This window comes from Mauremys reevesii, linkage group 7, assembly GCF_016161935.1.
Source record: "Mauremys reevesii isolate NIE-2019 linkage group 7, ASM1616193v1, whole genome shotgun sequence".
In the NCBI taxonomy this organism is placed as follows: domain Eukaryota; kingdom Metazoa; phylum Chordata; order Testudines; family Geoemydidae; genus Mauremys; species Mauremys reevesii.
In genome coordinates, this window is record NC_052629.1 from 53,590,514 (window position 1) to 53,612,773 (window position 22,260).

Sequence of the window (22,260 nt, forward strand, 5' to 3'; positions counted from 1 at the left end):
CCAAGCTGCATCTCACTTAAGTGTGAACTTTCTGGTAGTGGCATCAGTAAAGTTAGTTTCATAAGAAAACATGGTCTCATCTTCTTTCCTATGTTTATTATTATTTAAGTGCTGACAATATGCTTGGTATTGTACAACTCACAAAATGAAGACAGTCCCTTCCTAGAGGAGCTTACAGCCTTGGTCCAATATGGAATATGACATGGATTCCAAGGATTTTTTTTTAAATTGTGGAGTTTTAATGACATATAGGGGACCAAATGCTGTTAGAGTTCACTAGTGGGGTAAGGAGGAGAAGATTCCATACCTCGTGCTCAAGAGTGCGCTAGACTGGAGGATTTGCTAATGTCAAGCCAGCACAGTACTGGCATCAGAGCGCTTGGTGTCATGGCCAGGCATGTGTTTCTGCAGCAACATAATTGCAGCACATGCAAGCTGCAGGCACATCTTGCTTCTTCTTGCAGGTGCAGTAAGAGGTACCCAATGTAAATTCCCACTAGCAACTCTGACTGCCCTGAAGCTTCCTGAGCTGAGGCTCTGTGACCCTCTCTCCAGGACTGGTCCATGTGTGTAACTGATAAGTAACACTTAGAATATACCCAGACTCAATGTCAGTGATCTCTCCTCCTAGCTAACTTGCAAGCCCTGGCCATCTGCAGAGGTGCAAGGTGGGTGTCAGAATGGGACACTGGTGTCAGACTTAGAGAAAACAGTATAATAATCAACCTGAATCTTTGCCAGAACTTGAACCAAACTATTTTTAGGTTCAAAAATATTTCACTAATGACTTATCCCATTATTTTTAATTTCCATGTTCCCTCACACTTCTTAGTCAGCTCTTTATCCAAAACGAACCTTTTGAAATTCACTCATTGTATTACAAGTTTAGACCCTAATCCTGCAAGGTCTGACCCCTACCCTCAAGCAGAACTCATTGCGGGAGTGCGTCCTTAATCCATTTATTCATGTGCTCCAAACTCCTGTGAGCACCACCTTTTCACTCATTCCCATCCGTAAAGGCCCTGTGTTTTGATGACTCTCTTGAAGTTTACATTAAAACACACATGCCTACTGTCAGTTTAACAGAGATAATACCCAAGGTTAATTCCCAATCATCAGTATTTTAGTCTAAATATTTTCCCCACCAGGTTCTATTTTGAGGTGTTTAGTAGCATCTCCCAGCCTGCAATATTATTCAGCCTCTCATCATAGTGCTCAGGATTATGCACTGCAGTACAGCAACATGTGCCCAGCTGGGACTCTTGCTGAGTGTCTCGCTCTAAATATTGGCTACTCTCCCCTAGAGTACAAAGAAATGGTTTTAAATTCATTGGGCGGGGGTTTGTATATCGCTGTAACCAGCTATATTTGCAAGTCAATCTATGTGCCTAGGTTACACACTTTATTACATTTTTTATCCCACAGACAATGCGGAGAATAAATAGGGGGGTGTCTTCAGCATATACAGAATTTAGAACTTGTGTGTTCTAGCGAGATCAGCTGTTACCTGAAGCTTTCTAATTTTATTCTGCATAATGACCTTATAGCAGAGGGAACAAGATCCACTCAGAATTCCTTGTAGTATCCTTACAGATTTCATTTGCTTGTAAATTTAGGCAAGCAGCAGATGTACTAGATGCCAAAATGTTCCAGGCCACTGCCTATCTGCTAAACAATCAAAAGCACAAGCTCTGACACAGAAGTATCCGTTTTTGCCTGTGTGGCTTTAACTCCTCCAAATATACATATTGATTGATTTTTTTAAATGACAAAAATAAACAATGACTTTTCACTGTGCCATGGATAAAAACCACGGATTGGGCAGGCCACGACATTCCTGCTTTTTCTGAGAATCTATTTCATTGTTGCTAATTGGATTCATCACTCTTCTTAACATGGCTGGATGAAGTAGGCAGCTATTCAGGTTATGATTTTTAGCTCCCTCTAAAACCATCCTATCCAGCTACATCAGTGCCTTGTTTAAGATGGTCTTCCTCTCCCCCCTCTTCACTCCAAGATACTTTTAGTGTCTGGTCTCTTTTCTAGGCATGGGGAAGCTGATTTGCACAGAGGGCAGGATAGATTAGCAAGAGGTCTGTGCACGGGCACAACAGAAGCCTCCCTATCCCCTTGTACAACGGTACAAAGGCCTCCCCCAACAGCAGTTCCTGCACAAAGAGGCTGCTTGCTTCCACTCCCCTGCCAAAAAGAGGGCAGGAGGAATCAGAGCTTTAGTCCTGCCCCTCGCTACCTCTGAGGGCTGGTTCATTGCAGAAGGCAACCAGCAAATGGCTGGGACTGATTGCTCACTCTGCAAAGAGTACTGCTGCAGAGGGGTGGTGCCTGCCTGCCTCCCAATCTCTTTAGTGTTCCTCATGAGTGGTGTGGCTTCACCTGTCCCCTCAGCAGGGCAACAGGATACATGCTATGATCTAGCACCTATGGGATGAGTTCTTAGAGGAAAACAGCCAAAACACTCACACAGAAGGTATTTCTAATTTGGATTAATAGACCCCACTCTTCCCCAGAGGCACCTTGAACTAATTTTCAAACCGGATTGTTGAAAGATTTTCATAGATTGGTTTCACCCTCTTTTCCCTTTCAGGCACTGTAGGATCATTTGATTACATCATTCCTGCTTTTTGAGGCTCCCTGTCTGTTCACCATTGTACCCAATAAAGAGTCTGATACAATAGCAGCTGTAGTTGGACAGACATCCCTTATCCAGGTCAGTGCCAACAGTGTGCCCACCAATTTGGCTGTCAGGCTGGCCACAAAATTGATTAGTTTCAGACATTTTAATTCCAAATTAAGGGATACAAAAGGCCATTCCCACATGACTGTGTTGTCACCTTTAGATCCATCACTATGGATTTGGCAATGCTGACTCCATTTGCCATGCATCAACTCATAAATGTTATTTGCTGCATTTGACAGTCCTGCTCTTCCCTTTGTTTAATTCTATATTTCCAAATCCACAATTGGAGAGACACCATCCAACTATAGTTTGATTTCTCGTGATTAGAGATTTTAACCTCGTCCAGTCCTTCCTTTTTACTTAAATCTTTTACCCATCTTTTGACCATGTTAATATGAGGGAGTTTGTAACCTCCAGTTACATCTTGTCCACTTAATTCCTAAAAGTCCTTGTATATTTGCTTAGTACTCTTTTCTTCACTATTGCTATTAACCTTAGCCCAAAAGGCTAATTTCATCCTTAAATTTATAGGCCTTTCTCTGACAGCTAACTGCTATCAGAGAAAGTGTCCTAATACTTGCACCACATGTGATCCACAAAGCTTGGGTTTGGTTCAGCTCTCATTTTTTAAGTGTTGGTTTAGAAGCTGAATTGAAGGTTGGCATCCATAATCTATAACTGGTCTTATTGGTGCCCACTACAACATCATCAGCATGTTCTTATCTGCACCCCTATTGTTTCCAGCAATACTTTTAAGCATATTCACCCTATCTTTACATTTAGACTTGATATCAGGTATATGACCTTTCCAAGTTAGTTTGTTATCAAACATAACTCTTAAGAATGTCAAATGTTGAACTACTTGAACTTTCTCTGCATAGAGATATAGGGTCCATTCTTCCCCAATCTTCCTTTTTGTGACAATCATTCTCTTTGTTTTAGCAAGTGAGAACTTAAAACCCCAAGTATTTCCGCATTCTGAAATCCCTGAGTGTCTCACTGGTTCTTTCCACAACTACCTTAAATCTTCTATGTTTGGCCCATATAGTACAGTCACCTACAAAGGGGGGTAATACCTATTCCTGCCTGTACACTCTCCAGGAGTTCATTAATCATGGTGTCAAACACTGGAGCACTGATAACACTCCCCTCTGGAGTGCCATTAGTAAGTTTATAAATATTCAACAAAGCCATCCCCATCTTGACTTGTGGGTGAGAAACTTCAAACCAAATAAGAACATTTTTCCTCTTATTCCAGTAGCAGCTAGTTTATGCAGCAAGCCTGCCTTCCATAGCATGTCATGTGCATTTTCAATGCCCAAAAAGACAGCTATCATAAACTCTGTTCTGCATACTTTTTTGCAATTCCATTTCTAATCTTACAATATAATCAACTTTACATTTTCCTCTCTTGAAACTATTTTGTACACAGTTTATAATTTCATTTTTCCCCAAGTATGTTACTAATCTCTTATTTATCATTCTTTCCATAATTTTGCCCACACACAATGTGTGGGCAGTAGGTCTCCATGCATCAGGTCTTGTGTGCAATTAGTCAGGTTTTCCTATCATTATAACCACCGCTTGCTTCCATTCTGCCAGTAGTATTCCGTTTCCCCATATATTATTATATATTGTCAATAAAACCCTGAAACTCCCTTCTGACAGGTGCTTAAATCAGTGTATTACACATGCTATCTTTACATGGTGCTGTACTTGTGTCTATAGGTTTGTTGAGTTCCCTTCTGCTGAAATTTTCATTCAGTGCATCATCTTTATATTCTACCTGGCCATTGAGGAACTCACATTTGTCTTCAGCAAACTTTCTCTTTTGTTCACAAAACTCTTTACTTTGATTTGTATCACTCCTAACCTTTTGGAATGCTTTTGCTAAAATATCCACTTTCCCTTAAATTAGAGCTTTCAACTTGATCATTTACTGTAGGAACAGGTATAACTTTGTTTTTACTCCATATCTTATTAATTCTTTTAACTTGTTTATGTATCTCAGAAACCTTGGAATCTTTGTTCATTTTCCCACAATGCTTTCTCCAACTCTCTTTTTTGGCCTTTTTAAATAAGTCTTTGGGCCAGCACTTTACCTCTTGTAGACTTCATTAAGTCCTTGCTATTCATTGTACTTTTGCTTTCTTTAATGGCTGCTTTACAATCTTCATTCCATCAGGGAACCAGATTTCTGAGATTGTGGCAATTCAATAGCTTAGTTGGCTGCTACTACAACTTTCTCTCTCTTTATTATCATGAAATTCCTCTAAATCATCATACAATTGGTACTTAGATACTTATACTTACTCTTAAAGAGTCCCCAATTTGCTTTTCTAAGTTTCCAGATACCGATTCCTTCAGTGTTTTTAACATTACATTAGCCTTGATAAGTAAGTAGCATAGGGAAGTGATCACTTTCTGTGCCATCTTCTTTATAGATTTCCCAGCTGCATATATTTGCTATATTGCTTGTTGCAAATCTGTTGTTGAGATCTAAACATGAAAAGGTTCCATCCACCAAATTAACCTTAGTAGGTGGTTCAGTATTTAGCAATACCAGATAGCACATGTCAGTGAATTGTTCCAGGCATTTGCCATTTATAATCAGTTTTCCCGCTTCCCTATAATGAATTATGGATATTACTGTCTCCACAAATAGTATATGGGCCTTTAACACTCTTACTTAATGCTTCCAATTCTAGATTGCCGAGGTTTTTTTACATGGAGTGTAACATTATGGATTTGTATAAAGGTATTATTATTCTGTATGGTAATCTCAACAGTGTTGTACTCAAAACTTATGTTCTATATAGCTATTTTGATGGAACTAAGACCTTCCTTTATAAATAAACAGCCCCCTTTCTCCTCTTGTTATTTTTCTGGTCAGATCTGATTACATCATATCATGGAAGTCTGAACTAAAGTTTTCTTACTAACCATGTTTCTGTTACACATATGTCAGAATAGGTTTCCATTTCAAAAACAGTTTTCTTTAATATCAGACCATGTGTTGTCAAACTATGTATGTTCCAGAAAAAAATGGTTAGAACCATGTTATTTAAACTACATTATTACCTTCAATTAAAATGGCATGAATGCAGTCTATTGAGAGACTGCCTATATGCACTTTTTGCCACTTTTGTTACAATTTGTATTCTTTCAGTCTTCTTGCCTGTCTGTAAAATGCAATTAATCACTTCTGTCATAAATGCTACAAATTTCTCTTTGCCTTCAAGCAGTACATCTTCTGTTCCCCTTTATAGAATCTTTTCTGCCCAGAACTGCATTTTGTTAGATCAGTAGCTTTCCCCCCTCACTAATGTTTTCCTCCTTCTCCACTTTCCTCTGTGAATATCTTTTGGTACGTTCTACATAGGATATTTTATGGCTAGTTTTAGTTTTTGGCCTCTCTCTAGCTCATTGTGCCACCCTGCACCTTTTGCATGCAGCACTGTGCTTAGCCCCACAATTTGTGCATTGCTGTTCTGTTCTTTCCATACAGTTCTCATATAAGTATTCTCCTCCACATTTACCACACTTCATTTTGCCCTTACAGACAGCTGTCATGTGCCCAACCCTTTGACATTTATAACAAAAGGGCCAGGATATATGGTTTAACCCAGAAGAGCTGATATTCTATTTTATTGCACTTCTAAATGTGACTCCGACAGCTGCGGATCATTTGTGTTCTCTCCTGATTCTGCTAATCAGTCACTTAAACATTACTCAGTCTTCACCAAAAGCCTTTTTAATTTAATACTCAATCATGCTTACTGGAATCCCATAATATACCCCTCTTGCTTTTTGTCATATATTTAGATAGGGAGAATAAAAGTAATTTGCTAGCTAAAAGAGTAGCTTTAAAAAGTTTCTCAGGCTGTTCCTTATGTGTCTATTCTACAAATATATCTCCACCCTGCATTCTTTTAGCTCTTAATATACCACTGATACCTCACCTAATCCATTCTGCTGTTTTCAATGGATTAACATCTCCAGTCTTTACATCTTCAGTTAGTGATATGACAGTTATAAGCTGCCATTCCTTTCCCATCCCTATCTGCTCCCTCTTCTTCAGATAGAAATTTCTATTCTTTTTCTTTGTCCTAAACTGAAGCCATTCCTCATCCCTTACTTCTTCACTCTCATTTTCCAACATAACTTCCAGCCTCTCCCTCTCAGCCTGTAGTTCCAGCTCTGCTCAGTCGAGCCAGCCACTGCTCTAATCCAGTCTGCTCAGCTAGCTCCAGTAAGCCCTGCCCCCTTCTCCCTCTTTATACTTGGGCTTGTCCTCATTAACTACAGCAGCTGGGGATGTCTCGCCATAACTGACATTTCTTACAGCTGTGCTTTATAGACCCTATCACACTGGGCCTGGAATTGAATCTAGAATTCCTGAGTTCCACAGAACAGTGCATTACCTTCTGCGAACAGTGCCAGCTTATTTGATCCCTGTTGGTTTTGAGGAACACGCCCCCCACTCCCAGGGGGGTTTCACCTATGAAAAATGGCAGTGGCTTCCCCCTCAACAGAAGGGAGTGGCCACACAAATACCAAGATAAACTAAATGGCTGGGAAGAAATCAATCAGAAACAGCAGTGGGATGAGTTTAAAGGCTCAGAAGGAGGGATTTAGGATGGGGGCATTTGGTAGAGAACTCTAGACCCACTGCCTTGAGAAAGTGTCTAGGGAGTCAGTGAATGCCACCCACAAGTGGACTAAACATAAAAGTGTGACGGGTAGGCCCCATTGTCACAGACAGCTCCCCTCTCCCCTACCCTGCCCTCCAACTTCTCCCTCCGGGACTGATGTGAGGGATGCCAGGTTGACAGTCCTAGAGATGGAAAGCTTCTATTTATCCACAGCCTGATGTAGTGAAAGTTTCTGTGCACTGTCCTGTGTAAGGTGCTTCAACCTTAACCTTAGAAAGTCCACAGTCTCCATGTACTTTCAATGGCCTCTCTGCTGAGACTCCTAAGGATGCTAATTAGTGCTACCTATGACGCTGACTTTTTGAGATATAGACACTTGTCCACTAGGAATGGGAGTGAGACCATCACATCATTTCACATAAGCAGCTGAACCACCAGGAACTGGTTATAACTTTTCTGATTCATGAGCTGGATTTGAACCAGTGACATGAAGGTGAAAAGTTCCATATTCCATGTCTATTTCTCTGAGCTCTCCATTTGCTCACAGTCAATATTTTATATTCCCTGGGCTTGTGGAGTCTATGCAGTATTTAGTATATGTCTACATTACTTTGTGATCATAATGCATTACATGATCCTGCAGAAATAATGTAAACCTTTACCATACAAAAGATCTAATACAGTGCTTGTAAAATGCTTTTTTTATGGCATAAAAACATTATCCTGATATAATCATTCATAAAAATAATGTACCCTATTGTAGCCAGGCTAATTTATATATGCTGCACCTCATCTGAAACAATAGGTGCAGTCTAAATCTATGGGAATGCTATAAACAAAGCTGTCACCCCAAAATTGGTAGGTCATTTCTTGACATTTTGTTTAAATCTCCTTCCAAGAAAAGAAATCTTATGGGTCACAATAACATCAGTTTCAGCTTGTAGCATGGAACACTAACTACGATAATATTACTCTCACTACATGGCTTGCCCCTGCTCCCATTACAGTCAATAGGAGTTCGGCCATTGACTTCAAATAGGAACAGAATCAGGAGCATAGATTTTGAGGAGAAGAAAAATTTCTCTCCAGGCACAGTTTCATGATACTGTAATTATCCACCACCCCTTTTATGGTCTATTGTTAGCAGTGGACAAAAAAGTGTATTTAACAGTAGGACTAGTCAAAGCTTTTCCAGTGGATTTGTTTTTCAATGGGTTTTTGATTAAATGCATTTTTTCATGAAAAATATCCACTTAAAATTATTTTTAGCCAAATATTTTTCAATAAACCCCCCAATTCTCAGCTTTTTTTGTCAAAAAGTAGGATTTTCCCACAAAATCTTCCACCCCCTTAACATTCTGAGCAGCTCTAGTTAACAATTTTACTTAGCAAAATTAAAGTAGACAGTGGTGTGAATGGGTAGGTCATCATGTTGGCATGGAAACTTTCCTGAAGTATTGTTGATAGTGAAGTTTGTTTTTTTAATCACAGTATTTATCCTTTATTTAACAGCTCTACACACACACACACACACACACACACACACATCATGCACACCTCATGTGGCTGCAGGGGAACTATGCAGATTCGTGCTAGCTCAGGATTTGGCCCACAATGAAAATGTAAAAAGACATTGTCCAAAGGCCTCACTGGGGACAATGTTAGACAATCAGTTTGAATCTAAACTTCCCCACTGTAGCTCCTCTCATCCCCCTGTTCTTTTTCTTCTTTTTCTTCACCTCTTCCTCCTTCACACTCAGGCTGGCTTCTCTGATCCCAGAGAAGACGTATAGTAACTTCAGGGTTGGGTTCCCCTGCTAGATGAGCTCTTCCATTGCTCATGCTCCTTCTCTTTGCGTGTTAATATGGCATAGCAGACTTCCAGTGTCAAAGCACATGAGGAGAGAATGATCTGCAGAAGACCCACACTCAGCTGACCCCTGATGTCACTGTACATCTTGAGGGTCCAGCCAGGGAATTAGCTTGTAAGTGGGAAAGAAGAATGTCCATGATACACCACAATCTCCCCTCTTGATGAAGGATAACCATGTGCCATGGCAGCCTCATGGCTGCAGTGCATCATGGAAGCACCCAAATTCCATTAAAAAGGGAGCGAGAAGAGATAGATGGGGCTAAACAGAGTTCAGGAGGGAGAGGGTGTGACTGAAAAACAGAAACAGGTATTGGCTTGTTCCAGGAGCATTTGGTATCTGAGGGTGAACCATGGTCAGACGATTGAGGCAAACTGAGTTGTTCAGCTTCCCAGGCAATTAATATACACACTAATTAGAATGTAAATAATTAATAGTATTGTAACTAAGTAACTATAATTGGCAACCATGAAAGTCTGGCAATGCTTGAATTAACTGTCTAAGGAACAACAGTAACCAGCTTCCCCCACATGCAAACCCTAAATACACAAGGTCTATCCCCAACAGGATCCCATATAAAAAAGAAGCAGAGCTGAACAGTAGGATAGTGCAGCATAGAGAACAGCATATTATTAGGTGATCAGACAGGCCTTGCTCATGAACATCTAAAGAGACATCTGCAGCTCAAGGAAGCGTTAAACATGAAATGGGGATAGTGCTGCCACCTGGTGCACACCAGTTGAATAGCATCGAATCGACAAGAGTGTCTTCTGATAAAGCAACATGTTAATAATGATGAGACAGACACTTTTAGCCATAGAGTGGAACAAGTTTTGAAGTGCACGAACTCTGCTTCATGAAGTGATGTCTTTAATTTAATAGGAATATTTTAATAGTACAAATAGTTGGTGTACAGAGTAACGTGGCAGAGAGTTAATGAGCAAGTCAGTAAGGGATACAAAGCAGAGTCAGTTTGGTCAGGAAGAGTCAAGTTAGCATGGGGATTGCCAGGCAGAAGGGAGCTGGCTTGGTCAGTCAATGAAAGTCAGGGCAGCAGGGGAATTTCTGAGCAGCAAAGGCTTTGGTTACTAGGACCAAAAAAAAAAAAAAAAAAAAAAGCACAATTCCACAAGGCGTTGGAAAGTTCCACCATCACTGGGCAGACCTGAGGGTAGGAAAGCTCCTCTGCTCCCAGAGTTATTGCTCCTCTCTGGTTCCTTCTTGGCTGAGGAAGATTGTGACTGTCTGGTCCAGGAGGGTGGATAGTGAGGGGAATGTAATTTTGCTTACAGACACTCCCCGGGTTACGCAAACCCGACTTACACAAATCCGCACTTACGGAAAAAGTTCCGTAAGCTAGAAAGCTTTTCCCCACCCCGCCCCCCCATAATAGTTGGGTATATGTTCCCGATTTACACAAAATTCAAGTTATGCAAGGTGATCCGGACGGAATGCTTGCGTAAGTTACGGAGTGTCTGTATTGCAGCTGCTCCATATCAGACAGATAAAAGCTGCTTCTTCCATGCTCTCTCTTTACCTTTACAGGTCTGATGATGACAGCTTTCCCTTCTGTCCAGGAGGCCTCTTCCTGTGTGGCATTCATCAGTGTCTATATTCTGAGTGAAAGCTCACAGAGGTGGGAATGCGTGAGATTCAGTTCTGTTATTGGTGATCATCACAAACAATTTATATGAGAACTTGTGGCAGTGCTCTTCATACCCAGGCTCCTGTCTCTATTGAAAAGAATGACTACTTAATAAGCTATTTCCATTAGTGGTGTGAGATTAAGACTGCTTGCCACCAGGTGAATATTAATGAAGAATTTTTAAGCAAATGAGGCTCTTATTCCTTTAATTTTAATATATGATAGAATAAAACAGCCTTTCTTGTTCTCCATTTTGTTAAGCGCAAGTTTCACAGTAGATTTCTTGCCTCAGCAATTGAAAGCAGTTGATTTTATTTTGTACTATTATCCTTTTGGCACTATTTGGGGGGAAATGCTTTCCAGTAAAGAATGAATAGAAGCATTAGGATGAAATAATTAACTATACAGACAACTTCTTTGTGTTTAAATATTTCCCTGCAAAGTTTTGAACTGCATGAGAGCCAGAAAATGAAACTAGCTAGAAACAAACATTAAACTCACCAGCGAAATTTAACTCTCCAAGTGGAGTGAAATGAAGAAAGTAAACAAAGAACACTATCAGTGAAAAGTATTTTTTCTTCGGTTTTCATAATCTAAATTGTTAGTAACATGCCATAGATAAGGAAGTTTACATATAGTGGGCCAAATTCTCATAAGGTGTAAATCAGCATGGGTCCACTGACTTCAATACACTGATGTTGATTTACACTAGCTGAGAATCTGGCCTGGAATTTATATCTTCATAGTGTGTGTGACAGAGTAGGATACACCTGTATCAGATTGTGCACTCCACTTTTTATTAGGAACGTCATTTTATGTTACATGCTGAAGACGTGACTAACCCCACCCTTATTGTCATGCATTCCAGACAGATGCAGGGCCAAGGAAAGGTGATTGACAACTCATGGCAGGACTGTCACAGAGAAGCCATCAAAACTACAGTGTAGGCCAGCAGCTTTGATTGTCTCTCAACTAATGGCCCAGATCCTTGGAACAATGTTTTTTCTCATTGGCAAGTTTGACTTGAATGGAGTTTTCCAGCTGAGCATGTGGCAGAGAGACTGTACATTAAGAGGGGTGCTACTCTGAACTGGGGCCATCCATCACCAAAGAACTGATGGGCTTTCAGAGCAAGACTCTGCCTGGCCTGAAATGTGAACAGACCTCAGACACACAGAAGGGGCGAGATCAGCCTAGGGGAGGCTGCATCTCAGGACTTTTGTTATTTTCAAAGTTATGTAGCCCTCTTGTGCTTTTCAAAAGAAAAGTGACAGTCATTAAGAAATTCCTTTGCTAAGTTTGTGTTCCTTGCTTTCCTTCCATATTGCTCCTGAAGGTGTTAGACGAGAAGTCTAGAGTGACTGCCACCTAGCTGGGAGTCTGGGGGGATGCACGTAAATCAACGAAGGGGAGGATTGGCTTGGAAGGTCTGAGGCACTCGTTCCAGGGTTGAGGGCAGCTGGACTGTGAAGTCCCGTGTCCCAAGGATGGCCTTAGCCAAGAGGTCTGAGCCCAGGAGTTTGCACTAGACACCAAAACATAAAAACAGTGAATAGACCCCACCCCAGGTCAGTTGTCTTAAAAGCATGTGGGATCCAGCGGCTGGGTCTACTTACAACAGATGGGTGATTGTACTGGGCATAGTTGTAACAGTGCTCATCATCACATGCTACAAAAGATTGTGGCAAAATGCTATACTAATCTGGGTTTATTTGTATTTTTATATAGTTATATTTTAGGTAGTTTTAGTAAGTTTTCCCTCCTGGATGCTACATAAAAGGCCACCTTGGGTATAGTCAGGTCCAACCTCACTTGAATTCAAGTTCTGTTTTAGAGCTCTGAATTTGTGCCACTGTGTCTAGGCTATTTAGGGTGACAGGAAAAAAACATACTATAATTTCTTCAATGTTGAATCTAATTAAGGATCCATTTAACCTATCCCTTCCTCACAGTGTATTATTTATACAATTACATTATTCAATATTCAAAATGTAATAATAATTCATAATCAGTTAAGGCAACAGGTGGCTTCTTGCAAAACATACAAAGTCCAGAAACAATTATATTTTCTTTTAAAAGTGAGCGCACTGAGCTCTTGGCTGATTATTAGTGCTCAGAGCACAGCAATCATATTTTATTGAGGATGCTTATTGTCTCAGATAGGTGCTTGGCAAATTGCTTTGAATGTTTTCTATTGCAATTATGGACAGATTGCTTGAAGGTTGAGTCAAATAAATGGAACTGCATGGTTTGTGCTTAAATAAAAAGAAAATGTAAACAGGTTTAAAAATACTCCACCATAATAGGGCTGTAAGGAAGTTCTTAATTTGTACTGTATTTCCACTCTAATAATGTTAATTTTGAATAGGCAACAAGGAATGGAAAATGAATGAATGTTTGGAAATTGAAGAATAACTAACATTACTAGCATGTTTGACTTTCTGATATTAGTCAGTTACCAACAGCTTTCAAAATCTCAGAAGCTGAAAACAACCTTGGTGTTATTTTCTAAAATTCAACCCTTCCAACAAGCATTTGGAAGTTCCTAGGAGACATTTATGGCCCAGTCTTATTTATGTTACTATTTACTGCTTAGTCTGTTGCAATTAGCCAGGATGGTGCCCCTAGTCTCCGTTTGCCAGAAGCCGGGAATCGGTGACGGGATGGATCACTTGATGATTACCTGTTCTCTTCATTCCCTCTGAAGCACCTGGCATTGGCCACTGTTGGAAGACAGGTTACTGGGCTAGATGGACCTTTGGTATGACCCAGTGTGGCCGCTTTTATGTTCTTAATAAATGCACCCTCAAAGGTCCTGGTCCAAAGTTCATTGAAATCAGTGAAAAGGCTCCCTTTCACTTCAATGGTCTTAGGATCAGGTTCATAAAAAATAATACAAAGCAAGAACCTGTCTTTCAAGCACAATACCTCGTGCCTCACAATGCACATGAGAAGTCTGGATATCTGGTAAAAAAAAAAAAAAAGGACAGCATGACATATGTAACTGCTTTATGCAGTGTAGCCACCTCTCATGATTTTATCATAAGCATCATGATATTTGGTGGTTTTTATTTAGAGCCAAGGAATGCATGTGAACACCCAACAATATCAGCTACCATTTAATATTTTTTTTCCTAGCCCTCATGGTGTGGGGAGAAGCTTGGAAACATCAACCTTAAAAGGTTCAAATGGCAAATGAGAAGAACTCCAAATGTAGTATTATTATTTTTAAAAAATATTATGATTCTTTAAACAAATCTCCTGACTTGTTGGATGTTTCACATTGGGCATACTATTTGTGCAATGCATTTGTTGCCATATTTGAATTGTTTGATTCTGAGTTTTGACTATGTTGTATTTGTCCCTCTCTGTACAAACCAGGACTTGTCTACAGCGTGCAGAGTTGCACTGTTTTAACCATGTAGGGTTTGATTTTAAAGAGATCTTGCTCAAAAGGCTGTGCGGACACTTTTATTTCAGTTTAATTGATTAACTTTAAACTAAACCAAAATAAGCAACACTTAAATCAAAATAAAAGTGTTAACATAGGAGTTTGCAGCAGTTTAATAAACTTGGTTTGACAAAACAAGTTTGAATAACCTGTTACAAAATTTGTGTGTAAACAAGGCCTTAGAATGTAACATCCCATCCAATGTTATGACTTTCTTATAACTGAGGAACAAAACACCTGCCCTAGTTAGCAAGAAATTTGTGAAAACACGACCTAGGCATGCTTCTCAAGACTCATTGTAGTGAGCAAAACAATATACCGACTATGTATACAATACTGGGAGTGTGTACCTACCGAATATTGCTTTAATACTCATGTTTGGAAGCAAAAAAGGACAATGTTTAGCAGACATCCACATTCAAAACTGAAAGTGATTCATAGTTTCATAGATTTTAAAGTTGAACCTTATGACCTTCATCTGAATCCTCAGCAAACAGATCTCCCATGATGGAAATTACCATATTGTAGTGTACATGAATTGGGTAGTATCTCTTTAAATAGTTTGGGAGTCCTTCCGTGGGCCTCACTGTCTTCTATTGCAGGAGCCACCAGGACCTAACAGAGCAGCAGTGTATATATGTAGCTAGGCCTTGAATGTTTGTAGTTTCTCAATAACCATGTTTACCAACTGTATCCAGGTAGTTTTCTCAGGTGCATAATGTTGTGTAAAGACACAGCAATCATTATCAAGAAGGATGGGTTCTAGCCGATACCATTTTTGTCTGCTTTTGAAAGATGATGTGATATTCAGCTTGATGATTCAGTTGCAAGTCAGATGGAAATGTATTATAGAATCATAGAAATGTAGGGCTGGAAGGGACCTCAAGAGGTCATCTAGTCCATCCCCGAGTGCTGAGACAGGACCAAGTATATCTAGACAATGCCTGACAGGTGTTTGTCTAACCTCTTCTTAAAAACATCCAATGATGGGGATTCCACAACCTCCCATAGAAGCTCATTTTAGTGCTTAATTATTATCACTGTATCTTTTTATAAATGCATACAGATAAGAGTGTTTGTTTATTTGAAATAAATGTGCATGAATAAACCAATCAAAATTTGTCTATACAGAGGAGTAAAGGTAACTATTTATCCTCAAATCTTAAGTATGATGATGAAGTTACAATAAATACCTTCAGGTGGAATTCTGATTCTGCCTTGTGCATGCAAGAGAAAGGAATTCAACATGGATCCCACATAAAACATTACCTGTTAGCTCCTCATCCCATTCTTGTTTACTGCAATGCCCCTTCCAATTAGACTGTACACTGTTGAGACTGCTTCTTCCTATTTGTTTGTACAGCACAATGGGGGGTCTCAATTTCAAATGGTGCCTCTAAGCACTACTGCACTAGAAATGTAATAACACAAAATTTGCTACATTAAGAACAAAGTCATGAAAGAGGCAGCTGAACTGTCAGATAATTTGGCCATTTTACGAACGGGTATGATAGAGTGAGACTGTTAACTTCATTTTTATTTATGACCTACTTTAGGGTATGAATCCAGGTCTCTAGAACTGACAGGCTTGTGCACAAACATATGTCACTTAGCTTCCAAAACGAATATGTATGTTTATTTTCCTCTGATTTTACTTTTTTTTTTGGATTTTCAAAGCTTTTCCTACCAAGTTTGCTCCTGAATTTTTAGAGTCACTCAGGATTTCATCAAGCAAAACTTTACAGCACAATTCAACCCTTCCTTCAATTCCCAGAGCTGATCAGGAGGGAAGCTGGCCCTGCAGGTATTAACTGGCAATTTGGATTAAAATGCCTCAATTAAAGAAATTACTCCATGGATGAATGGTTACCTTGCAGGAGAGAAAAATGAATTGAAAGACCATTGAGCTGGCATATGTTTGTGACCTGCAAGAGCAACCCCCTGGGAATAATTGTGAGCAATGACAAAAAGAACCTGCTTTGGGAAAGCATCAGGATGAATGACAGGCTTATCCCTGGTGAAGTGGCAGGGATGAATTTGGCCCAAAGAGTCTTACATCCATTTCATAGACATTGTGAGAATGTGCACTGTTTCTTTATATCTGCAGAAGGAAACCAGGGCATGAGGGGAAGATTCTAGGAGAAAAAAGAGAGTAGATTTAGAGATACTTTTGTTATTCTAATAACGTTCCTTGGTTAGTGTTTGAATGATTATTTGTATTACAGCAGTGGACTAGAGGACCCAACAGACATGAGGGCCCTATCGTAACAGGCACTGTACGTACACATAGTAAGAAAAAACCCCTCTGTCAAAGAGTTTACAATTTAAATACATGGGACAGACAAAGGGTGTGAGACAAGAAATATTTCATTTCCATTACATACCGATGGGTAATCCAGGGCCATAGAGATCTAAGTGACTTGTTCAAGGTCACAAAGGGAGTCTGTGGAGTACAGAATCCAGATCTCCTGGTTCTTTTGTCCAGAGCTTTAATCACAAGTCCATTCTTCCTCTTGACTCTCTATGTGATCCGTTATCAATGTCAACATGTCACCAATATCATACAAAAACTCTTTCAAAAGAAGCTTGCAAAATACCTGCACTGACATCCATCCTTTAATGCCAAAATGAGTCCTTTCGGAAAAAGAAACACTATGCACATTGGCAATGTTGATGGAATATAGCACTATGAAAATGCTGCCCAAAATTGCAGAATTCTTTGTGGACTGTGCTGTTGATAGGTTTTCAGGTCTGCACCAATGCCATGTAAAGGAGCCTTTGTCAAGGAAAGGCTTCTGGGGGTCTGAAGTACATCATCATAAGCAACTTCCTATCCTTTGCGCCTTCTCATCTATGGTGTTGCTTAGAAACTTAGTCAACTAGATACACCTGCTTATGCCACTATTAAAGGTGGAATTTTCAGAACTGCTCAGCATTGGCTTAACTCTGCTGCCCCTGAAGTCATAGGGAGTTTTACCCTTAATTTGCTTAGGTCATACCAAACACTTTTGAAAATGTTGTGCTAAATTTGCTGTTATGTCTCTATTCCCTTCAAACAAATGGAATCTCCTATTCCTATATTTAAAGACAATCTCTTTTAAACTCCAATCTCTTCACTAGCCCCTAAAAAATTCTGGAAGAGCACCTGAAATCCCATTTGGAAGGCTTTCTGGGCTGCCCTAGGGTAAAGGAATTTCACTGGTTTCCAATGCACATTTAACTTCTACTGAATCTTTCTGATTAGCTTTCTTTTGTCAGATAATTAAGATCCTTATCAAGCTATTCAAATGATAAGGAGGTTTTAAAAGGCGTTTATTTTGTGTGTGTGGTCACCTATCCCTTGCTTTTAACAGGATCACCAAGTAGTAGTCAGACTTGAAATGCACACTTGTGGGAGTGGATAATAGGGAGAGGAGCTACTAGAGCAGAAAGAGTCTGGGAGCAGAACTATTGTGGGTGAGAAATGAGAGAGATTGGGGTTAATCTGTGGAGAGGAGAGAGTGGAGTGAGGACAGAGGAGTAATGAATTGCGAGAGAGGAAAATAATTCAGGAGAGAGACTTGGGAGACAAGGGAGGAGAAAGATGGAGGAGTGTATGAAAGGGAATAAAAAAAGCAAGATGGAAGACAGGAAGAATAGGCTTCTAGTTGAGATAATGGCCATAGATTCAGAAGAACTGGGTTCAATTCTAACTCTGCTACAGATGTGTTCTGTAAACCTTGGGCAAGTTGCTTGATCCTTCTATGCCTTGGTTACCCATTTGTAATATGGAGATAATATTTCCCTTTTCCCATTTAAGGCAGAGTGAGATATTGGTTTTAGGATTTTTTCTTCCATTGTGTATATTATCTATCTCTTCAGTAATAGCTTAATCCATTAAATAGGGTTTTAGGAAGAAACACTCTATTTGCTCTTTTTAAAGCAGAATACCAAATTGGCTTTTTTCTCACTGACCATTTTATTGCTCTGTTTATTGTTTGTAAGCTGCCTATATAATCCATACTTTATAAATAAAACACGAGCTCCAAAGGAAAGGTTTTTATCTCCTTAATGAATACAAATGTCTCTAATCCTCTTTGCAAAACTTAAAATAAAACCTGTAAATGTACTGGGTGTTGGATGATGTTTGGGTCCTTTATTAGTCACTTAATATAGTGCTGTAAAGTGTTTTGCCTTGGGTTTTAAACTTGCCACTCAAGTCATTAATTGCCTGCTAAAGGGCTCCTTATTATATTACTTTTTTTCTTTAGGATTTTACAGGGCTGGCCAATTTGAGCAAAAGTTTGAGTTCAAGTCTCTCAGAAATTATGCATCTGTGACATTTCCAGCAGAAAGTCGTGTGATACAACACACACTGTTCTTGGTAAGACTGATTAATAATATCTCCCGTAAGCATAGTACAAGTGCACTCTGAAGGATCCCAAGCTGATCACCTCCTGAGCAGCCAAATACTTAAGGCCAGACTTGTCCTCTCCCAACCCAGGGCTGGTCTGCATACGGCCAGTTCCCATGGCACAATGTAGAGCACTCAAAATGCTCTAAACTATGCTAGCTGCCTAGGGCCCCAAAGGGACAAGCCAATAGCCAGGGGTTGCCTGGATGCCCACTTTCCTCCAGCTATGCTGATCAGAGCAAGGGGGTGGTGTAGGAATTGCTATGACAGCTCTGTACCATCCAAGGTTCTCCCATGCACAGAGACTCTGCAGAGGTATGGTAAAGCAGCTTTAGAACAGATTTAGGTTGGTGATTACTGGCTCCCTTGTGAGGGAATCTTATACCATCTCAGATAGAAGACCTAAGACCTGCACAGCGTCCAGAAGTTTGTCCTGGAAGGACCTTATTGTTAATCCTTCCTAGAGTCCTTCTATTAGGATACCATAAATGACAGTATATCCCAGGTTAAATTCTGGGGAAATGCAACATTGAAATCAAGTACTGGGCTGGATCACTCTGCTCTCGTCTGCTGCCTGCCTCTTTATTGCAGGGGTGAAATAGCTGCGTCTCCAAGCATTGTGCTTTAGAACTCTGATGTCTGGGTTCTGGATGCTGTTCAGATTGATTCTGGGGCACTAGAATTGGTAGGTCCCCTCAGAAATTGTTGTGGAGTTGGGGTTTCCCAAATATTCTCCTCCATGTCACCTGTTTGGGAGTAGTCTGAATCTGAGGCATTATCCTCTTCATCTGACTTGGCCCCAGTTTCTAGGAAGGATTTGTTGCTGCCTCTCTGAACTCTGGGGGCAGACAGTTGATGGTATTTTCTGGGTGGAGATTTCCCTGCCAAAGAACAAGGGCAGACTGGTGTGGATGATACCTGCAGTACATCACTTTCTCCAGTGTTAGAGTTCATTTGTTCAGCATAGGGATCTGAATGATTTGTTTATTCATATCCCTCTGAATCTCTGAGGGAAACACATAACCAGTCCTGTCTCCCTCACCACCTACATATAGGCTGGCTCTATACCTGACAGGACTCCCTGGGATTCAATCCTTTCTGCTCAACCAGCCATCCTTTACCTGCCTGGGGCCAGGGCCTGCTTGGCTGTCAGGCCCTTGTGGTTCTTCCACATAGCTCTCCTCATTCCTATGGGTTTGTGGAGAAGTATTTGTCAAATCTCCCTATTTTTCAACAATTTGATTACTGATTTTTTTAATTTTTTTTTTTTTGCTGTATTTGACCAGCTCTACACTGTAGTTGCTGTCAGATAAAGTATTGATTAAACCAATGGTAAAATTTAACTGAAATTTTATCTGATTGATACTTTTCATTGATATTCACAGGATTCAGTTAGAAGTGTCCCAAGTGGAGACAGATTCCTGGGCAGAGTGAGAGTGAGGTTCATTTTACCACACAGATATCACACCTACTTAGGTACCTGAAACAAGGCAATATAGAACAGGAATCACTCCATGCACCATGGAAATACAACCAGCTCTCTGGTGTGAAATTCAACAGCTGTTTAATAGCAACATTACACAATAGTTTAGCGGAGGAACTGAAAACCAAGGAACAAGACCAACTTGGAAATGAAGACACTGGGGAAATTTTCAGCAACTCCGTTAGCAAAATGACAGCACATTTTAGTCCAAATGCTGATGTGAATATCAAAAATGTATGAAGTTTCAGTACATTCTCAGGATGAGTTGGGAGAAAGGATGTCCTTACTGAGTTTGTAAATGGCTTGCTTTAGTACTTTAGGGATGATGGGAATGAATCAAAACTTTCCCAGACACCATGATTACATCTATCAGTTGTTGCTAGGTCAAAGAAGAGAGCTACTATAAAACTAGGGAAAAAAGCAAATTGATGTCTTTGTCTACACAAGAGAAGTTATTGCATCAATAGCACCCCTGTCTTCAACTGATTGAAAAGCACCTTATGTCCACATCCAAAAATTCTTAGGCCTATTATTGGGAGGGGGTTGGGGGAATAACTTACTGTGCAATTTTATATAGATAAGAAATAAGGAAGCCCAAGTCCATGCATATTCAATTTTTGTGTGCCAATATGGATGATGCAACACATTGGCACAAGCGATGCACTGTCAACTCTGACAGCTGTGTCAGCAATAATAGCGCCCTCAGCAGGCAAACCTTGTCTGCTGAGTCCCCTTGTCTGCTCCCTTTATGCCTCACTCGGCGGTGTCCCCGTCTCCAGAACTGCTTATGTCCCTTTCATTATGACACTGAACTTATCCCCCAAGATGCATCCTGCAACTCTCACAATCCTGCTGTGTATCTCTGGCTGATACTGCAATCTCTATTTGTTGCTTAGAATTCCCCTTCACTACATGTACTGTTCCCCTCGAGCAATGCCTCTGCTCTGATGTCTGCAGCAGGAGGTCAGGAGATGTGGAATTGGTAACTGAACTCCTCAGGAAGAAACACCTGTCAAAGATAGCAGCTACCCCCACTGAGTCAATGTGAGACAGGCCCAATGTGGCTGAAAAAGCAAACCTTTCACTAGTGTTCCCAAAGTCTCCACTTTCATATTTCAATAAAAGTAAGTCTCTACCAGCTATGGCTGTGAAGAAAACCTCTGAGATATGAAAGAAGTGTATGGATGCAGACATAACTGTCTGAGTTTGCACAGAACCTGAAACAATAGCTCTGCAATATGAACAGACCCACTCATTTCAGTAGGCACTAACTCTGATGCCAGTGATACTTCTAATTATATATATTTGCCATTGTGAATAAATTGCTATTTTTATTTTGAAGTATTTCCAAAAAAACCACCCAAACCTTACAATTTTCATGTGTGTTTAGATACATAATCCACGTATGCCTGAAAACTGGACCAGCTGTTCCAATTTTCACTTCCAGGAGGATTCTCTTGTGGTACTTTTTCATTGGAAAATGGACCTGAGTTTTGCTATAAAAAATTTTCAGATAGTAAGTTGGCAACATTGTCAAAATTACCTACTTTTCAAGTTCAGAACAACATATAATTTTGAGTAACTTTGCATGTTGCTATGAATAGTTTGCAACCATCTAGGTATAAAACCTGACTGGGCGTGCAATATAGGTTAAATTGCATTGCCAATTTTCACTGATACTCTACATTCCCTACATCATACAATGAGACTGACATATCACTGTGCTACTACATGCAGGTCCTAGGTAATGGGCCTTCATTACCATTGCAGCATGTAATTTGAAAAGCTGCCTGAAGTCAGCAAGTTATTCTTAATTAAAGGAATGTTGACAGCTATCTTGGGGGCTGAGGGGAACATACAGTAAGTATCACCAAATGAATTATTAATCACCCAAGGAAAAGAATGAGGTCAATTCAGTCTTGAACTCCATCAGGATCCCTCCGGGCTCTGTATCAGATGCTGATAAAATGGAGTTTGAATGGTGGAGGACTAATATGACATCTGCAAAGTTAACTAAAGTGAAATTCAGCTGTCAAGATGTTATTGCAAGGACAAATTTCACAT